Below are 20,522 nucleotides of genomic sequence, written 5' to 3'. Positions count from 1 at the left end.
ATATATTAGCATATTTTTTATATATTATAATATATATATACTAGTTGATTTACTTGTGGAAAAAACATACATATTGATTAGATGTTATACTACTTTAAAAATTGTCCCTTAACTTTGAATCAGTCAAATTAAAAGATCTAGATTGGATCCTAAACATCTTTTGGAGTGATACGTTGAAATGTATCTAGATTATCTAAGAACATCTTTACTAGAAATGTACTATTAGAATTTGACTCAATTTTTTGTAAAAGTAATCTTTTGTGAAATTTATTATGAAAGATATGGTAGTATTTATTGTTAAGTTCCAATATATACAAACCCTTGCTTCTAACTTGTAATGACTATATAAATATTTTTATCTACTTAAGCATGTTGAAAGCCTTTTCTATTGTAGTACAATTTGTTTCTTTTATTCTATTAACTTATTATAGCTATAATACAATTTTAGAAAATATTGTTGTGTACAAGTGTCTAACTAAATTATTATAATTCCTTTAGAAACTCTTCCTTTTAGCATTCCTAATATAAGGAGAAAAGTTGTAAGTTTATTATGTATAAGCTAACATAAATACATATTTAGATTTAGGAGTAGGGTAGGATTTCATTAAAGTTTAGCTATGGTTATGGTTACGACTATGGTTCTAGATAAAGATTGGGGTTGAAAAGTTATTACGTATAAGCTAACATAAAAACATATTTAGATTAAGGATTAGGGCAAGAATTTAATAAAGTTCAAGTATTTTTATGGTTATAATTATTGTACTATAATAAAGGTTGGCATAGGGATAGGGTTAAAAATAAGTTGTTTACTATCAATTAAGGTTCAAATCTACTTGATATGTAATGCAAGACATAGCCTACTATTTACTTAATTAGATTTTTCTTTCACAAACAACAATCTTTCTTTAAATGTCCTTTCTCCCAATAATGCTAACACTCTAGCTTTACCCTAGATTTGGATCTTCCCTTCCTAGATTTTCCAAAGTTTCCTAGGCATTTTCCTCTTTCCTCATGTCTTCTTTTGATCTAAATAGTCAAAGCATTACCTAATGTCTCACTTGTTTTTTTTTCTATCGCATTTAGTTAATAAGGATAATACCAAAAACATCATTAACCTCCAAAGTGTTTGAACAAGAAACAATGTTACAACCATGACAAAGCTATCATAGCTTCTTAACAATGAGCACAAAATCCAGATAGCCCTAGTGGTGCAGGAGCACCTATCAAAGGCATAAAAAGAGTCTATAGGAGAATTAAACTCAATTTATAAGTAGATTTAATTACATTTGCATTTGTAATTTCATTTCAAGTCAAAATGAATCAATATGTAAGGCTAAAAGAGCCCATTGTAATGAGTTATCCAAGTTGTCCTTATAGGTCTAAAATTAGTCATTGGGAAAATTTTGTATAAAATACCTATGAAGGGGTAAAATATTGATAAAAGACATTATTATTCCATCCTAATATGTTGGGAAGGGTCTTGTGAAGTTTTAAAGTCATGTTTGAGTTAAATATTGTAAAAGTTATAAAATGTAACTTTTCAAAAGTTTTAAAAACCTAAAATGGAAAGTTGTATGGTCATAAGAGTAAGTTGAGAAGGTTTAACTTCCAAATAGAGGTTTAAATGTTATAAAATTCAATGTATGGTCATTCCAAATTAGAAGGAGAAGAAGGAGAACATTTTGGTAAAATTTTGTGCATTCATTTCTTACTATTTTGATTGGTGTCAACTATTTTTATGTTGTTTCCATGCCTTTTACATAATTTCATGGCTTGAAAAGCCTATATAATTTATATATTTCAATATATTGATGAATTAATTTTCTTCTCTCTTTGGTTTGGAGTAATTTTATTCAGCTTTGAGGAAGTTATGAGCATTTTGGTGAAATTTGTTTGCAGATTTGAGATTCCTTGACAACAGTCATGTTGTAGTGTATGGTATAGACATATGAGGATTGTTTATGACCTCTAGAAGATTAATTATAAATTTATATGTGAATAATATTTCACTTCCTTTTGGTTTGAGTCATTTTTACACAGATTTGTGAAAGTAATGGATCTTTTAGTGAAAACTAGTTTTTCAATATCTTAAATGGAGTTGTAAGCAAAGATTTGTACTCATATAATGGTTTATGAATTGAAAACCTAAATCACTTACATGTTTGGAAATTGGAATTATAAAGGTGAATATGAAATTGGTTTGGGATCATTTAGTTTTGTGTGGAAAACATATTGGATGCCCTTAGCATGGTTATATGTACCCTCGTTGGTTTATGACAGTAAAAATGGGTCTTAATGTAGAAAACATAACTTGTAAATGAATTGATGGATTGGGCTCAAATTTGGATATGTTTTAACAGGAATAGTTTGGAAAAATATAAACAAAGGGTTATAAAAGAAGATGACATAAACAAAAGTTATGAATAATATAATCAGTTGTAGAAATCAGACTGTATGAATGGAGAAATGTTGATAAACTTGTACAATTGAAACATATTTTGTTTACCTCATGAGATGCCTCTAAATAATGAAATTATTGAACTTCAACATGGATCCTATTTATTGGTTGATTTGTAGGATGCTCTGCATCATTATTGGTATCAAAGATTGAAGATCTTGAGTGTGTGGATAGACCACAAAATCAGGGAATACACATTAGGACCTTCGAGATTTGGATACTTGATTTTTGTTAATTTCTTTTGATTATAAGTGCAAGTTCACTCACTATAGTATGTGGGCATGGAGGTATACCAAAGAGGGCCATACGCGATGGTCCATTGGGTGTCGCCAAAAGACTGGGGAGAGAGGCAAGGAGAGGACTCCCAGGTGTGGGGCAAAAGTAGTTGGTATGTGGAGCAACATGGAGTGGACTTTGGAATGAGAGAAGCACCATTGGAGGTGGACAATTGAACTCTATTTATGGTATTCATTTGCACGATAGAGGGAGAAATAATAAAGGCATTAAAAAATAAGAGATGAAGACAAAGGCAAAGTTTTATTTGTTGGTTTTGGCAACCACATTTCCATGTGACATGGAAATATTTAAAGGTCGAGATTATGGTGCATGAGCACTTATCAAAGGCATAAAAGGAGTCTATAGGAGAATAAAACTCAATTAATAAGTAAATCAAATTACATTTGCATTTTTAATGTCATTTTAAATCAAAATGAATCAATATGTAAGGCTAAGAGAGCCCATTGTAATGAGTTGTCCAAGCCCTAATATGGTCTAGAATTAGTCATTTCATAAATTTTGTATAAAATACCTATTAGGGTTAAAATGTTGATGAAAGACATTAATATTCCATCCTAATATGTTTGAAAGGTTCTTGTGAAGTTTCAAAGTCATTTGAGTTAAATATTGTAAAAGTTAAATTCCTGCGTTTGGGTAAGATTGTGTGTGAGTTTTTGCATCAACATTTTAGATAATACTCAATGATCCATCATCAAGAAAAACTCACACAATCTTACCCAAAAGCAAGAATCTATTATTGTTAATTGTAAAATGCTGATGCAAAAACTCACACACAATCTTACTCGGAAGTAGGAATATAATATTATGGATTGTGGAAATCTATTATCATTAATTGTAAAAATTGTAAAATGTAACTTTTCAAAAGTTGTAAGAACCCAAAATGGGAAGTTGTATGGTCATAAGAGGAAGTTGAGCAATTTTAACTTCTTCATATAGGTTTAAAGGTTATAAAAATCAATGTATGGTTGTTCCAAATTAGAAGGAGAAGAAGGAGAACATTTTGGTACAAGTTTGTGCATTCATTTCTTACTATTTTGATTGGTGTAAACTACATTTATGCTCTGTCTAGGCCTTGTACATAAATTCACAGCTTGAAAACCCTTCATAAGTTATATATTTTGATAGCTTTATGAATTACATTCCTTCTCTCTTTGGTTTGGAGTAATTTTGTTCATTTTTGAGGAAGTTATGAGCATTTTGATGAAAGTTGTTGTCTGCACATTTGAGATTTCCTGAAATAGTCATGTTTTAGTGTTTTGCATAGGCACATGAGGATGATTTATGACCTCTAAATAGATTCATTAGAAAGATACACGAATAAGATTTCATTTCCTTTTGGTTTGAGTCATTTTTACATAGGTTCGTGAAAGTTGTTGATCTTTTAGTGAAAATTGGTTTTTCAATATCTTCAATGAAGTTGTAGACAAAGATTTGTGCTCGTATATTGATTTGTGGATTGGAAAATTGAATGGCTTACACATTTGAAAACTAGACTCATAAAAGGTGAATATAAAATTGTTTTGGGATCATTTCTTTTTTTTTTGTGAAAGACATTAGATGCCCTTGGAAGGGTTACATGTACCCTTGCTAGTTTATGACAGTAAAAATGGGTCATAGTACAGAGAACATAAATTGTAAATGAATTCATGGATTGGGCTCAGCTTTGGATAAGTTTTAATAGGCCCAGTTTGGAAAAATTTAACCAAAGGATTTAAAAAGAAGATAACAGAAACAAAAGTTATGAATAATATAATTTGTTATAAAAATTAAACTCTATATTGAATGGAGAAATATTGATAAACTTGTGTTGAAACATATTTTCTTTTACCTCATGAGATGCCTCTAAATAATGAGATTGTTGAATGGATGTTAAAAGGATCAAAATGGATCCTATTTATTGGTTGGTTTGTAGGATGCTTTGCATCACCTAGCCTCTTAGTCAACATTTATTTTCATAGAACTTTGTTGACTAGTAATCATGTTAAACTCATTTTTATGATCAATTTTAAACCCGCCTAATGTGACCTTCATATTAAGAAACAAAATTCATAAGAAATATGTAACGCCCCACCAAGGGACCCAAAAGAATTAACCTAAAGTTTCACTAAGTTTGCTAAACATTTTTTTTTTTTTAAAGTAAGAATGTATAACATACACATCAAACACATAGTAGCGGAAGCAATAACATGTAATCATTGATAACCATAATTTGCAAGTTACATTTCTTAAGGATCCCAAGACGTTGAGTCATGTTTAAATTTAATTAATTCTAAGTCTAACAACTATCACATACATATGAAAGAATAATCAGAAAGTCCCATGTCCATAATATACATTTGATCCAAATGCCTCTTGGCAAATTAATTCGGAATGCTCAATCATCCACTGTACAAGTCACAGGGTATGAAAGGCTTAAAAGAATATACATATGTAAAGATAAAGATACAACATCCTCAAATCCATGATACAAATTACAGTAAAAATATATGAAACTATTCATTATACATGATACATCCATACATCCATAATGATAAAACATCTATCATAAAATCTAACCATCGATCATAATAATCCAAGAACATAGTGAAGATAAAGGCCAATCATGAAAACTCGAGCCACAGTGACCACGGAACGGATCTCAATGGTAAGAGTAAAAAGCACTACCACCCGACCACGTGGAACCTAAATGGTCCACTCCCACCACGTTGAGGAGATAGTCTCAAGTCCCAAATAGGATAACAAAACCTATAATCATAAATACTCTCTAAGTCCAGGAAATCCTATAAGTATGCTAACTCAAGGGTTCCTAAAAAGATCGACATCTAAACCCAGAGGTACCACAAGACACGTAGGAAACCTAATATGCAAGCGAGAAAGTGTCATCGCAAAAGTCACGTAGAAGTTACCCGAGCAATCCCTTAAGAATCCCGGGTCCCTACTGATCCCTGCGGCCACTAGTATCCTCTCGTACTGACGAGGCATACTATGGAATGCAAGGTCGTAACCAAGCGTTCTCTCTACCCCATCCTAGTCTGTACTAGCACTCAAGGCATGGGAGAGAACATGCAATTATCTTGTTAGGTTCATTTTTCCTCATTTAGTGTAAATGTTTTCACTTATTAAAACAACTTACAATGGGTTACTCCAGGCAGCCTCTTAGGGCCCCGATCCCCATTGCAAGCCACTTCCCGACACTACACATAGATAACCTACCCTAGGCTCATGAAATTACAAATCAAGAATCATAATAAAATCACCTCAGTCCTATACAAGCAACTGAAAAACATCATAAAAGATAAGCCACAAAATTACATCATTTCTTCATGAGCAACCGATAATATCAAATAATAATCATATGATCATGACAGTTCTCTATCAGCAACTGAAGGCATCAATGATAAGTCACAAAATCCAATGGTTCTCCAATGAGCAACCAGAAAGTATCCCAATAGTAAATTACAATACTGATCGAAGACTCCAAATGGTCAAGTCAACACATGACATCATAAAGATCATAACAAACACTTCAGTCCTTTCAAGCGATCGAAAAGCAATCCAAGTATAACTGATCGAGACTCAAAAATGGTTATCAAATATAACTGATCGAGACTCGAAAATGGTTAAGTCAAGTATCTCAAATACGTACATCTCAGCTTCACACAAGGAAACTGGAAAGCAATAACAAACAGTAAACACAATCATGTCATAGAGCACTTCATCACATTACCATGGTCGGGTTAAGAAAGATCGAGACCAAATCATCATGACATCACATTCACAACCCCGAGCCTCTGGTAACAACCTAAACTGGTCAACGCTAAACCAACCCCATAACACTCAAAGCACAAAGACAACATCAAAGTCTCAGAGATTGAATTTGAAAGTATATTATTGAGTTAAGGTAAGGTTTATGTTTCAGTTTAATGTCGAATTTCAAGTAACTAAGTTTTCATATCTACCCCTTACGATTAACCCATTTCTATAATAACTTCCATTAACTCAATCTTCCAATTCTACCATTTAATCAGATAATATTCATTATTAATTAATTTTAATTAAATTAATCAATAATTACTTGTTCTAATTATTTATTTTAATCTATTTATTAATTGTTAATTTATTAATATTTATCCAAAATTATTAATAAATTAATATTTACAAACTATGTTAAATGTATTAATAATTAATTATTAAATATTAATAAAGATTAAAATATTTATTAATTAAAATAAATATATATAAAAAATATATTAATTAAAAATTTTAAATAATAATAAAAATTTGTTTTAATAAATAATAAAAATTATATATAAAAAAAAATGAATTAACAAAACCTTTTAAAAATGTTTTAAAGCCCATCGGCTTAATTAAAGACCTTGCAGTCTACCGCAAGCCTACGGCGGCAGGTACTCTGTACCTGCCATCGTAGTACCTGCGACACAGGTACTGTCGGCTCCGTCGACAGTGGGGGTGGGCACGGGATAATTCCCTCCCCCCCACTAATTACATTATTATATATTATTTTTCTTTTTTTTTAAAAAAAAACAACGAATCTGTTTTTAATCAATCTCTTTTTTTTTTTTTTTTGAAATTTAATTTTGTTTGAATATAAAATTATATACATATATAAATTTATAAATATGCTAATTTAATTCCTAAACATATAAATATATTAAAAGACATTACCTCCTTCATTAAATTGGTATAGAAATATAGTCAATCTGAACTTCTAATTTAGAATTTCGGTATTAGATTCAACCCTTGCCATTCAAATTTTGTATACAGAAGTTTATAGACAAGCATCTGATAAATTCCAATATTGTAATGTTCAAACATTCATCATACAGAATTCAAATTTACAAACCCCAGACATGAAGAAGACAGGAAAGGATAATTGCGTATTTAATCAATAATCAAAAACACAAGACCCTACCTGATCCTGATGCTATTATGCAATCTCCAGGAATTGTAAGGGAATTCGCTCCTCTCAATAACCTTCTTTCGAAAATCTTTCTTTGGTATTAGCCTTCTGAAATTCGCTTCCAAAATTTGTCTCCCCAAAAATTTTCGTCCAACTTCGTATCTCCCAAAAATGAACCCCCAAAGTTGTGATAAGCAATTTCTCCTCAAATCGGGGCACTAATTGTGCGTTCACCCGAGAAGACTCTTTGCACAACTTAGTTAACTCCCAATTAACCTTTATTATCTTTTCTTTTATTTTGCATTCAACTTTCATGCACATTAAGTTGAATTATTAAATAACTTTATTTAATATTCCACTTGACTTCTATTTTAAATTAATTTATTACTTTAATCTCATGTGCACTTCATGAAATTAAAATAACATTATTAATTTCTATTATTTAATCTTTTAATTTAATTCTCATATTCTTTTAATTTAATTCTCATATTTAAACTCATGCTTAGATCATGCGATCTAAAATTCTTAATAATTTAATATCTTTCAACTTTTAAATTTATTTTAGAACTTAATTGATAACATATTTAATTAATTTAAATAAAAATAATATTTAGCATTTATTTAAAAATGAACTCCAAATATATTATTATTAAATTAAATAAATATTATACTGTTCTAAATTTATCTTTGAACTTTTATCTCTAAATTTAATTCTTTTATTTAATTAATTTCTCAATTAATTAAATATTAAAGATATCATATTAATTCTCCATTAAATTAAATTATTAATTAATCTTTTTGATTAGACTTAATTAATAGAAAATACATCAAGGACTCATATAACAACATACGAAAACCCATCATAGAAAAACACATACTAATCAAAACAAAAAGGTTGTAATCCCAAAATTACATCATTTGATGCATTCGGAGAGTACTTAACTCGGATACTTGTCCTAATTATCAATTAGGACAATTGGCTAAAGGGTTTAGGAATTGGACTTAAGAGTTTATCTCCCCTCTCTTACCATTGAGACAATGCGATAGGGTACGCTCATCCTGGCAATTCAGGAAAGTTGATACCCGATACCTGCAACCTACATAAAATCCATGCATGTACAAACACAATATTCTAAGCTAAACAGACAATGGCAGGAAGTGGTGCATCGTGTAGATCCCGACTAGCAGGTGACTACGACTCCCTTCCTTAACCACATCAGAAACATCATACATAAATAAAACAAACACGCACACCATACACATGCAGTATGGGGTAAGTATCCATAAGAAAGCACGTGTGATAATAAACCATCTAACTAATCATCATCGATAACTGAAAACATTGAATAATCATCATACATGCATGAAATATAGAGTACCAAGTAATCTCATCATATAATAAACTGAGTGTAAAACAACATCTGATAATCTCTAGAATAATAATACTAATCATCAAACATAAATTGGCCTAAAAGAGTTGGCAATGATAACAGAAATGCGACTTAGGGGCGGGCACTACAAAATACATTATATATTTTGTCTAATTCCTTTGTTAAATTGACAATTATTTATTTTCCTATATTGATAGCTACTAATGATGCTAGGCAAAATCATATTGTTCCTAGTGCCTTCCTATCAATACCCATTATGGACTTGCATAGTTGATAGCTTCTATGACACTACATTGAATGACAAGTTATCAAGATCCTTTTGATAAATAATCTTTCATTGCATCTTATATAGCTAATAGCTTTGGATGTTGAGCTTATCAACCTTAAGATTTCCTTATGTTTTCATTGCTCCCTTTCAAATTTTAAAAAGTCTTACTAAAATGACCAAAATATATGGCTTTAATACTAGTTATTGGGGAATTTTAGGTAGATAAAAATAATAAAAATTATTAAACATAACGCAAAATAAAGAGGGGCAAAATAATAAAGCACAATAATACAAATATCAAGTTGTCTCATCTAATGTGGGCTACCTCCACCAAAGAAATAACCATCCACATCCTTCTATTATCCAATAAAGAGAAAATAACACTACAATGTCTTTCACATTACACAACTTCTTATTTATAGGCCTTTAAGGTCATTTACAAAGATTAGTTTACATGCCAAAATAACAGGCTCCTTTATTAAATAATATACATTTTTTCTTCATGTGTACTGCCTCTAGTAGCATTCACTAGTGGGGTCATCTCCTTGGGTCCTTTAGGAGGGGGTCATTCCCCTTGTACTCGCTTATCAATTTATTTGGAATAAAATGTAGTTGATAAGGTCACCAAAACTGAAGCCCAATAACATTATCAATCACTACATACATACACCCCTCCCCCCCATATGTGTGTGTGTGTGTGTGTGTTTACATATCTCCCTCCCTCTTTATCTTCACACATTGTAATTTTGATTCCCTATCTCTAACTCTCTATATCTCTCAATAACTCTTGCATACTCCCTGATTCTCCCACCCTATGTTAATCTTTATCTCACTCATTTCCTCTCTTTTTCTTTCCCTTTTTTCCTCTACCCAATCTCATTATCTCTCTCTACCTTTATACACCTAGCTCCCTATCTCTTTTCCCACCCCTCTATAACTCTTTATGTCACCCTTTATTTATATCTTCCCCTTACCTTCTCTATTTACTATGTTACCCACTCGCTCCCCCCTCCACATCTTTATCTATTTATCCATCATCTTGAAGTGCAACATCTCTATCTCTCTCTCTCAATCTTGTTAGTAACAAAGTTTATTTATGTTCGTGATTCAAAGGTTTTGTTTTAATTTTTTGTGGATCCTTGTAAGTGGATAGAGAGGATTTGAAACTATCACTTCTGCATTAAGATCTTTGTTGCACAAACAAAACCATTTATTAAGTTTACTACCAATAAACCTCTTCTGTTGTACAAATGTATGGTAAAGCATACCAAAGTTTAAAATATTTTTTGAGTCTAGGGAAAGAGCAGTAGTAGTCGAATGTGTTCCAATGACCACACACGCTCGACCTTCCAATTACTAATTTTAGAGGAGCCCAAAAATGATAATACATGCACCAATAGCTTATCATTTTTAGCTTTGGGTTAGTGCAAGAAGTTGGGTATCACTTTTGGCCAAAAAGTGGAAGTATTTTTCCTATTTTTGAAATTTCTTGTCAATTGATGTCAAAATTTGATGCATTTAGAAATTGAATATAAAAAAAAATTTAGAAATAAACTTTTTAGTGTTTCGAATCTACTTTTTGAATATGTAATTTATTTGTGTACCTATATGATAGATTTTGTTTTTGATATGGATTTTTAAAAACCACTTTTTCAAAATGTCTATTTCAGGACCATACCACACTCGTGTACAGATACCATAATTTGACACAAATAAATGAATTTTCGTAAATCCTTTTAAAGGGAGTTACCTAATACACCTAAGATTGATGACAACATTTTTTCTTAATTTTTTATTGAATATTTTTTTATTAATTATTAATTGGCTATAAAGGTAAATTTTAAAACCTCTCGTGTAAGAACACCATAATTTGATCAAAATTTCACTTTTTTCAAAAAAAAAGAAATTTAAAACCTCAAAAGAATTATATGTAGATTGATGATATATAAATTAATTTAAGAAAAATTATAAAATAAAAAAAGTTATTAAAGTTTTAGTGAACTTCACTATTTTACATTTAGGTACCACCTTTCATTAAAAAATAATACAAAAATAGTAAATAAAATCATAGCACTATAAAATTTATATTTCTAAAATCACGACAATGAGAGCTCTAATGGGTTTTTGTTTCATAAAAAAATTTGTTTGGGAAGACCCTCTAAAAATTATGGCAAGGTATAAATTTGTCAGTTTAATGCCTTAGCCAAATCTTGAGAGGTCAAGGCATAGGCTTGGTCTCACCAAGCCTATCCCAAACCAAAATTCAAGGTAGGAGGAAAAAATCTCACCGAATGTTCTAAGAAATGGGCACCTTTTATTTAAATTCAAAAAACGGGTACCCATTTTGAAAATGTCAAATCAGCACATAAAATAGAAATTTTAGAAATAGGTACCCATTTTTTAGAAGTAAAAAATAGGTACCCATTTCTAAAAAATACAAATGTTTAATGTTTTCAAAAATAGGTACCTGTTTTTTGAAAATAAAAAATGGGATCGAGCGCCCGAACCGAAAATGGTTACCCATTTTTTAAAGATGGGTACCCGTTTCTAGAAGAGTGCAATCACAATCCACGGACTTTCATGGAATTGCAACCCAACTTTGTGCTCTTACCCCTTTGTTGGTTCATAATTGGCCCATTTGGGCACCACCGTTGAGACATTTGTGTACTACTACTAAGACAATTATTCATAAGTATTGCTAATTTTGAATGAACAATTATTGATACATCTTTATGAAGGTACAAGGCAACACTTTAAAATTCCCACTTTTTGACCCTTCAACACTCACAATCTATGTAAGACATTTTCTTAGCCAAAAAATATTTTATATTTTTAACGGGAGACACAAAGCATTGTAGTTCCTGCCATATGTGTCATGGTTATAGTATTGTAGAGTGTGGCAATAAAGGGTTGAGATGGAGGAATACACTTTTTAATTTGAAGGAATGCAAAATGTATTAGAACAACATTCTTTATATCCTTTGATCTTTTAGAGGTTGAACCATCTTTAAACCGTATTAAAATTAATTGTAACTGTACATAGAACTTAAGAACTAAAGATAGTGGACTAAATACAGACAAATTACATTTTGCATTAATTTTTGTAGTTGAATGCAAGTAGATAAGTTATAGCTCTTACCAAGTGCAAAATTACTTCTTTGTGTCATTAGAATTTTAACATCAATGCCTTTACAAAAAAAGTTACAGCAAGCTCTAAATTGGAAAACTCAGAAGTGTAAAAGTCAAGAGTTTTGAGACTAGAAAGCATCTTCATAAGCCCTCAAGAAATGTTGTTCAATTTCACTAAAAAAATCATGCATACATTACAAGGCAACACATATTTTGCATTATTGGTTTTTTCATGAGAAGTTTTGAGATAATAAATAAAATTTCTACAATATTAGTTTGAATGCAATTATAAAGTTGTCATAAATGTCTTGTAATGTGTTGTGAACAAATGGATCATTGAGATCTTGGGCAAAGTTAAACAATACCAACCAAAACCCTAACAAAAACATAAGCGTGTTATAACTAAATTCTACATATAGAAAGATATCCACAATTTAAATTGCTTATTCTTTGTGTCTTGGAGTCTGCAGTACAATAAATTTTATTTTATTTTTAGCATGTTTGCAATATAAGAAATCAAAAACCAATTGTTTATCCTAAAAGAAAGAATTATATGATTAAAAAACTAGAGAAATTGAAAATTACCAAACAAATTTTTTTTTTTACAATATTTAACATCAAATAATTATCATCTTTATACACTATTAGATATTTAATCAACAACTTGACACCAAAAAATGATATAACATATTTTAAATTTTAAATACATAAACAATAAACATAATTGACGTACAATAACTACTTTAGTTTTTAAAATTCTTTGTTACATTATTTAGTTTTTTATTACTTTTACTTCTTTTGAAAGATAATGCTTTAAGGACAAAATGAATCAAAAGTTTATGAGATAGTACATTCTATTGTTATTAATTTGACTAATGGTAAGGTGAAGTGTGGTGTGACATATCTTTTATAATAATTATATTAATTGTACAATTAATACAAAAAGTTAGAATTTTAAATTTTCATTGATTTTTGGTTTTAAAAATTAAATTTCTCCATTATTACTTAGTAAGACCCAATAAGATTTCAATTAAATAATATTCTTGTTTTAAAAATTATTTTAAAAATTCAAACTTTATAAGGAATTTAAATTCTCAAATTATTGAAATGATAAAGTAAATGTAGTGTCATATCATCGATCATATTAATTGCACAATTAATGCTAAAAGTTAGAGCTTTAAAAAAAAAATTATTTTTTGGTTTCAAAAATTAATTTTCTCCCTTACTATTATTAGTGAGAGCCAATAAGATTTTAGTTAAATAGCTTTTTTCCATTTCAAAAAAATAATAAAAATGTTCAAACTTTATGAAAAAAACTTGAATCTTATTAGTTAAAGTAATATATTTTACAGTTTTTAATTGCATCTAATAGATAGATGCAATAGTATTCCTACCTATAAAATGTCAACATGCATACTTAAATTTTTTTACAAAATCTAACATATTATTTAAGCTCTACATTTAGTAGAGGTAGGTGCTCTTCCCAACACCATCTATGGTGCAACTTATATGCATGTTTTTGCAATGAAAATATTTTAGAGTATTAACAATGCATAAGGGTGCATATAAATAGTCTAAACCTTTTCCCCAATCTCTAAATAAAATGCACTAAAGACAAAACAAAGTCAAAAAAAATTTGATTTGTTTTTAATTTTTTTGTTGTTTTTGACTACAAACTATTCAGATCATGAAGATCAAATACTCAAATTTTAAAAAAAAAAAACATTATTAGTTCCTACCATTGTAGAAAACTTATGCATTTGTTAAAGCGAATGATCTTATTAGTTTATCCAATTAGGGGCTTTTATTTATTTTTATCTATTTTCCACTATAGACATATCTTTTTTTTTTGACATTTTTGCAAATTTAATGAAACTTATTTTCATACAATTTGATTGGTCTAAGTGTGCTACAGTCATGAGTTTGAAAGTTTTTCATTTTATTTTTTACACCCAAAATAATTTGTTTTTTCTCGTTGTCCAAACTTTAGATATCAATACTAAGAATAATAATAATAATAATGAAACATATTGTCAAACATTTATAGATTGTGGTTACAGTTGTATTCCATTTGTAAAAAATCAACACAAACAAATAAAACAAGACAACATGATAAGCAATTATAAAGATGACATTTCTTGTCGTTTATTATTATTGTGGTTACAGTTGTATTTCATTTCTAACAAATCAACACAAACAAACAAAATAATACAACATGATACGCAATCAAAGAGATGACATATCTTGTTGTTTATTATTGTTGTATTGCATAAGTTTCTTTGGAAAGGATGCCAGGGGATATTTTTCTTTATAGTTATAGCTTATAAATTATTTTTTGGTCAACATTTGTCCTATGTGAGTATTGATTATGAAATCCTTTAGAATTGTTGTTTCCTTATTTATAGCATTGGTCAGGGTTTTTATTTTTATTTTTATCTATTTTCCACTATATGCATATGTTTTTTCTGACATTTTTGCAAATTTAGTGAAACTTATTTGCATGCAATTTGATTGGTCTATGTGTGCTACAATCATGAGTTTGAAAGTTTTTCTTTTTTTTTTGCACACAAAATAATTTATTTTTTTCTCTTTTTCCAAATTTTCGATAACAATGATGATGATGATGATGATGAAACATATTGTCAAACATTTATAGATTGTGGTTACAGTTGTATTCTATTTCTTAAAAATTAACACAAACAAACAAAACAAGACAACATGATAAGCAATTATAAAGATGACATTGTTTGTCATTTATTATTGTAGTAGTTATAGTTGTATTTCATTTCTAACAAATCAACACAAACAAACAAAATAATACAACATGATAAGCAATTAGAGAGATGACATATCTTGTCGTTTATTATTGTTGTGTTGCATAAGTTTCCTTGGAAAGGATGCCAGGGGATATTTTTCTTTATAGTTGTGGCTTATAAATTATTTTTAAGTCAACATTTGTCGTATGTGAGCATTGATTATGAAATCCTCTAGAATTGTTGTTTCCTTATTTATAATGTTGGTTGATTATTTTTATTTCACATTTCTAAAGGCTTTCGTCTCTTCCTATTAGAGTATATGGTATGTCAGAGATTTTTCTATTCTTTTTATTTCAGATTATATTGTGTTCTAGCTGTATTATTTTTTGTGATCATCATATGTACATGAAACCTTGGATTGTGTTGTAGTTTTATTATTTTTTGTGATCATCATATTTACATGAAATCTATCTATGAAAGTTTGTCCAAATCTATTGTTTAGAATTGATTTTGTTGTAAAAGAATTGAGTTTTTTGTTTCAAAATTTGAGATCCATTTGTGAAAATTTGAGATCTATGATTTATTGTGTAGAATCAAGTTTGTTGTAAAAGAATTGAGTTTTTTTTGCGAAGATCTGTGCAAATATTTTAGATCACAATAATTTTGTTTACAAATAAAATTTAGAACAATATAATGTGCTTGATATATGGCTTCTGATTATTGTGGAAAACTATATTGAAAATTTGAGTACGGTTTGTGATTAGGGTTTTTGATGTTTAGTGTTGTTTGTGTAAATGTGTTGTCTTTGTGTTGCTTGGGGGAGAGATTCAGACTCACCATTTTCTTGACCATTTCAAAGGCCATGTCACCATCCTGTCGAACTTGAATTATCATCTCCATCCCAACTATTGTAGCCACCCAAATTGTTGAAGAATGATGTGTTGCACAAAAGTAGTTCCAAAGCATGTAATACAAAGGATCTTGTTAGAAAAAGCCTTGAAGCTTTTGAAATATATGAGCTTGGCTACTGTAGAATGAACCTTGGTAACCTTCAGATTTCTGTAATTTAATCCACAAAATGGTTCAAGAGTTTACCAAAACACAATCAAACATGGATCTTGTCAAATTTTTGGGGAAACTCCCTTGAAAAAGAGTGTAAAGCCAAACTCAATGAACTAACATAGCATTACTGGTAGCTTATTGTGATTCCAACATGTTTGTGATTGTTGACTGGAACATTATGGCTCACAACTATTTGCCATTAGAAAGATCTCCAAGTATTATTGAAATAAGGTTTGAATGAAAGAGTATATCATATTCTAGAAGATACAAAAGTTATACAGTAGCAGGCCTATGACTAGTAACACAAGGTTCCATTAAATGATTCATAGGAATAAGGATGACTCATCACAATTAGTGTAGTTAAATCAATTGAATATGATTGGTCAAGAACCAAGCTATGGCAATAGGAAATAATAATAATATGTTGACTTGTGAATAGTTAGATTCTGCATTCCACTACTTACACATACATTTTTGGATAGGATATAATATTTGTTTCATTAAATGATTCATAGGAATATGGATGACCCATCACAATTAGTGTAGTTAAATCAATTGAATATGATTGGTCAAGAACCAAACTATGACAATAGGAAATAATAATAATAATATGTTAACTTGCGAATACTTGGATTCTACATTCCACTACTTAATATTTGTTCCATTAAATGATTCATAGGAATATGGATGACTCATCACAATTAGTGTAGTTAAATCAATTGAATACGATTGGTCAAAAACCAAGCTATGACAATAGGAAATAATAATAATATGTTGATTTTTGAATAGTTGGATTCTACATTCCACTACTTAGTACAAAAAACAAGATCAGAATCAATGGTTGTTAATACATAATGAATAGAAGAGTATTGTTCCTTAAGGTTGACCTATAATGAGGTTCACTTTTAAAAGAGAGGTTTATGCAATTGAAAACTATATAGGTTGCTCATTCACTCCTTCCCAACAAGTTCTCCCTTCTTCCTTTGCCTCTCCAACATTTTCTTGTAAGTTCATAACTCCTTTTGCTTTTAAAATAAACATCCTTATTGTTTTTGTTTCTATTGACAGTTGCTTGAGTAGCAATGCTTAAGTCTAGTATCTTTTGTTATTGATTGCTTCTATACATTATCTTCCTCTTTCTTGTGGAGGTAAACCATTAAGTTAGGGATCAAGGATGTAATTTTGTCAAGCTTTACAAGAGGATTAAAATCTATAATTCGTAGTTTTTCACTTTTGAGTGTCGAAGGTTCTTTACTTTTAGGTTATAAATTTTTAGGTGTATAAGGCTTTTGGGGGTTTTTTTAATGGGGGATTTGTAAGGTTCGGATTTACATGCGGTTATAAATTTTTTAGGTATCAGTAATTTGTACATAATTTTTGGTGTATGAGGCTTGTAGGGTTTGTTTGATGGAGATTTGTAGGGTTCGGATTTACTTTTGATTATGAGCAAGAATTCATATATTATGTAGCTTTTTACATCAATCATATTTTGAGTGTTTATTGTATATAGGAGTTGTATCTTACTTGTGTATCCGCAATAGAATGTTATCAAAATTAGTTTTTGTTTAGGGTGAGGCAAACTCAAAGGAACCAAAGCCTTGCAAGAATAGTTTGATAGCTTGTTGCATCCTGATTCAACATTCAATTCTTTTGGAGAAGAGACAGAATCAGTAAAACTAGCATGTTCGTCCTCCTACTCCTTCTCACCATCATCATCTTGTTCATCACTATATTCTTAATCTTTCATCAAATTTTTATTTTGGATTTTCCTCAGGTTACCCAATCCCTTATCATATCCCTTTTGTTCATTGGATGCCAACTGCTAATTCTATCATTAGAAAAACCATTGATTCCCTCCATGTACTCAATTGTTTTAGGAAAGACCAAATCATAACTTCTCCTGGTATATGTCTCTTGAAATTCTTGAGAAGAATAGGTTTTCTTGCAAAGTTCAAGAAATTCCTCCTTATCGTCTTCTTCTCATATGGATTCAAGATTAGAAGTTGCAAAATCCTTAGCCAATTTGAACTTGTAGGCTTCAATGGCGGTAGGGATTTTAGGGACTTGGTTGATGATTTTGGATGATGCCTTGCCTTGTAGGGAAAATCTATATCTCCCCAATTGGTTATTTAGCATTTTTCTAGAAGATTTTTGGTTGCCTACATGATGAGGATAAAATTTTGATTGTCTAATGGGAGGTAATCTGAGGGCATACTCAGGATTCTCTTCTGAAGATGGGTTCTTGGGTTTTCCTGGCTTGTCTTCCCATTCAAAAGGAATGGATGCTCTTGATGGGCTATCCAATTTCTAGTTTTGCACACTATTGCACACCATGGGATTAGATTCCAATGGAAGCTTGAGCTCCTTCTCTTCACATTTTTTCTCCTTCTCAATCAAATTACCATTGATTAAGCTTGAATTCTCTCTATCTAATGATTCATCTATTCATGTACTATCATCTGTACTTGCAAAGCTTGGGCCTGTAGGATTCTTCTCTGGTAGCTTAATAGCCATTCTTCCTGATTAGCGATGGCATAGTATCAGAATTTGCAAGTGAAAGAATCATATATTGTATTCTAGTTCTAATAGTAGACTTAACTACATTTGGTAAAGCATCCACATCAAACTTGTTAATAAAGAAAAAGATGTTGATACAAAAATTGCATTGCTAAAGTTGTTAATTATCCTCCTACCTACCATAAATTGACTAGGAAAATAGGCCTATAATCATGTCATCTTCTTACATAAAGCCCTAGAAACTTTTATGCTGATGGTAGTGTGCTACAAATCATAGGAAAAGCTCATTCGCAGGCTGAGAAGTGCATTCAACATCCCAAAGTCATGGCTTAGAAACAACACTTTTGAAGAACATCATTCACAGTGATAATTGTTTTATGTTCTAGAATGATACTTATTGGCAATAGGCAAACTATTTTGAAGTCAATCATGGTGTGTTCTAAAGTTGGTTGGAATGTCTAGTTATGTAGCTAACTAGAATTCAATCACAACATAATGCTAGGTCCTGACTGTTAGAGTAAATAATTAATATTTAATTATTTATTCTATTACTTAAGTTTACTTAGGTCATGCATTTATTTAATATTTCGTATTTAATGCATGTTGTGACAACACGGGAGTTTGTTCCCTTCTAGTTGTCACACTTATCTTCTAGCTTGTTCTACAAGCTTCCATGAGCTCTTTATATTCAGGCTCTCTCTCATTGTATCACGTTGTAAAGCCATTTTCTTAATGTAAATACATTTCTTATTGTGTTTGCATTTTTGGCTCTCATGTCCATTTAGGGTTTTTCCCGTGCTCCATGCTCTCCCCTTCTATGGCTTCTCTTTGACAGGTTTCGCATGCAGGTGATCTTGGCGTCTTCGGAGTTGGCTTTCCTCAACTCCAACATGGTATCAGAGCCTTCCTGCTGCAGCTTCGTTGAAGAAATTTTGAAGCCGTGATTTGAAGTCACAAACCCTAGTTTGTTTGTGCATTTTTTCTTCAAATTAGGGGATCAGCAATTTTTCGGAGCACTTTGGGCCCAAACGGACATCACCATTGGATCCGGAAGGCCGTTTGCAGTCAGGATTCATATAAAACTTTTCAATTTTGGACACAGGGCAATTTTGGCAAATTTTTGAGGCTTCCAGGGTCGCTGCCGTACGGATCGTACGGACGCAGGGCGTAAAAATTTTTAAAAAATATATATTTCGGCTGCCGCCGCCGCGCCACCGCGGGGCCGCCATCGCACCACCTGTGCGCCGCCCGCAACGGCCGCAACAGGCAGCGCCCCCCGCGCTCCGCCGCTGCCCGGCCGCCTCCTGGCCGCCGCCCTCCACCGGCGGCGCCTCTCCAGCCCGCCGCCCGTCCGCTGCCCTCCGCCGGCGGCTCCTCCCGGCTCCGCCGCCCTGCGGCCACCTCCGCCGGTTCCGCCGCCTCCGCCCGCTCTGCGCCACATCTGCAGGGTTTGCTGACTCAGCACCAGCGGTGGTGACACGTGGCTTGGGCGCCACGTGGCACCTTGCCACGTGGACCCGCCACATCACCCATGCCACGTCAGCACTGCCACGTGGCAATGCCACGTGGCACTCTTTTTTTGCTGCGACGGCCTCCAAGCCGTCAAATTTAATCGGCTGACTTGCTGACGTCAGCACTGCATCAGCCCTTGCATGCACCTCTCCCGTTCTCTTTTGGACCTACTTGTGGTTTTTTGGCCATAACTCTTGCATACAGAGGTATT

This window comes from Cupressus sempervirens, chromosome 6, assembly GCF_028749045.1.
Source record: "Cupressus sempervirens isolate cs-2001-9-10 chromosome 6, ASM2874904v1, whole genome shotgun sequence".
NCBI classification, from domain to species: domain Eukaryota; kingdom Viridiplantae; phylum Streptophyta; class Pinopsida; order Cupressales; family Cupressaceae; genus Cupressus; species Cupressus sempervirens.
The sequence above is the reverse complement of the archived record's forward strand: the minus strand, read 5'-3'. Positions refer to the sequence as shown.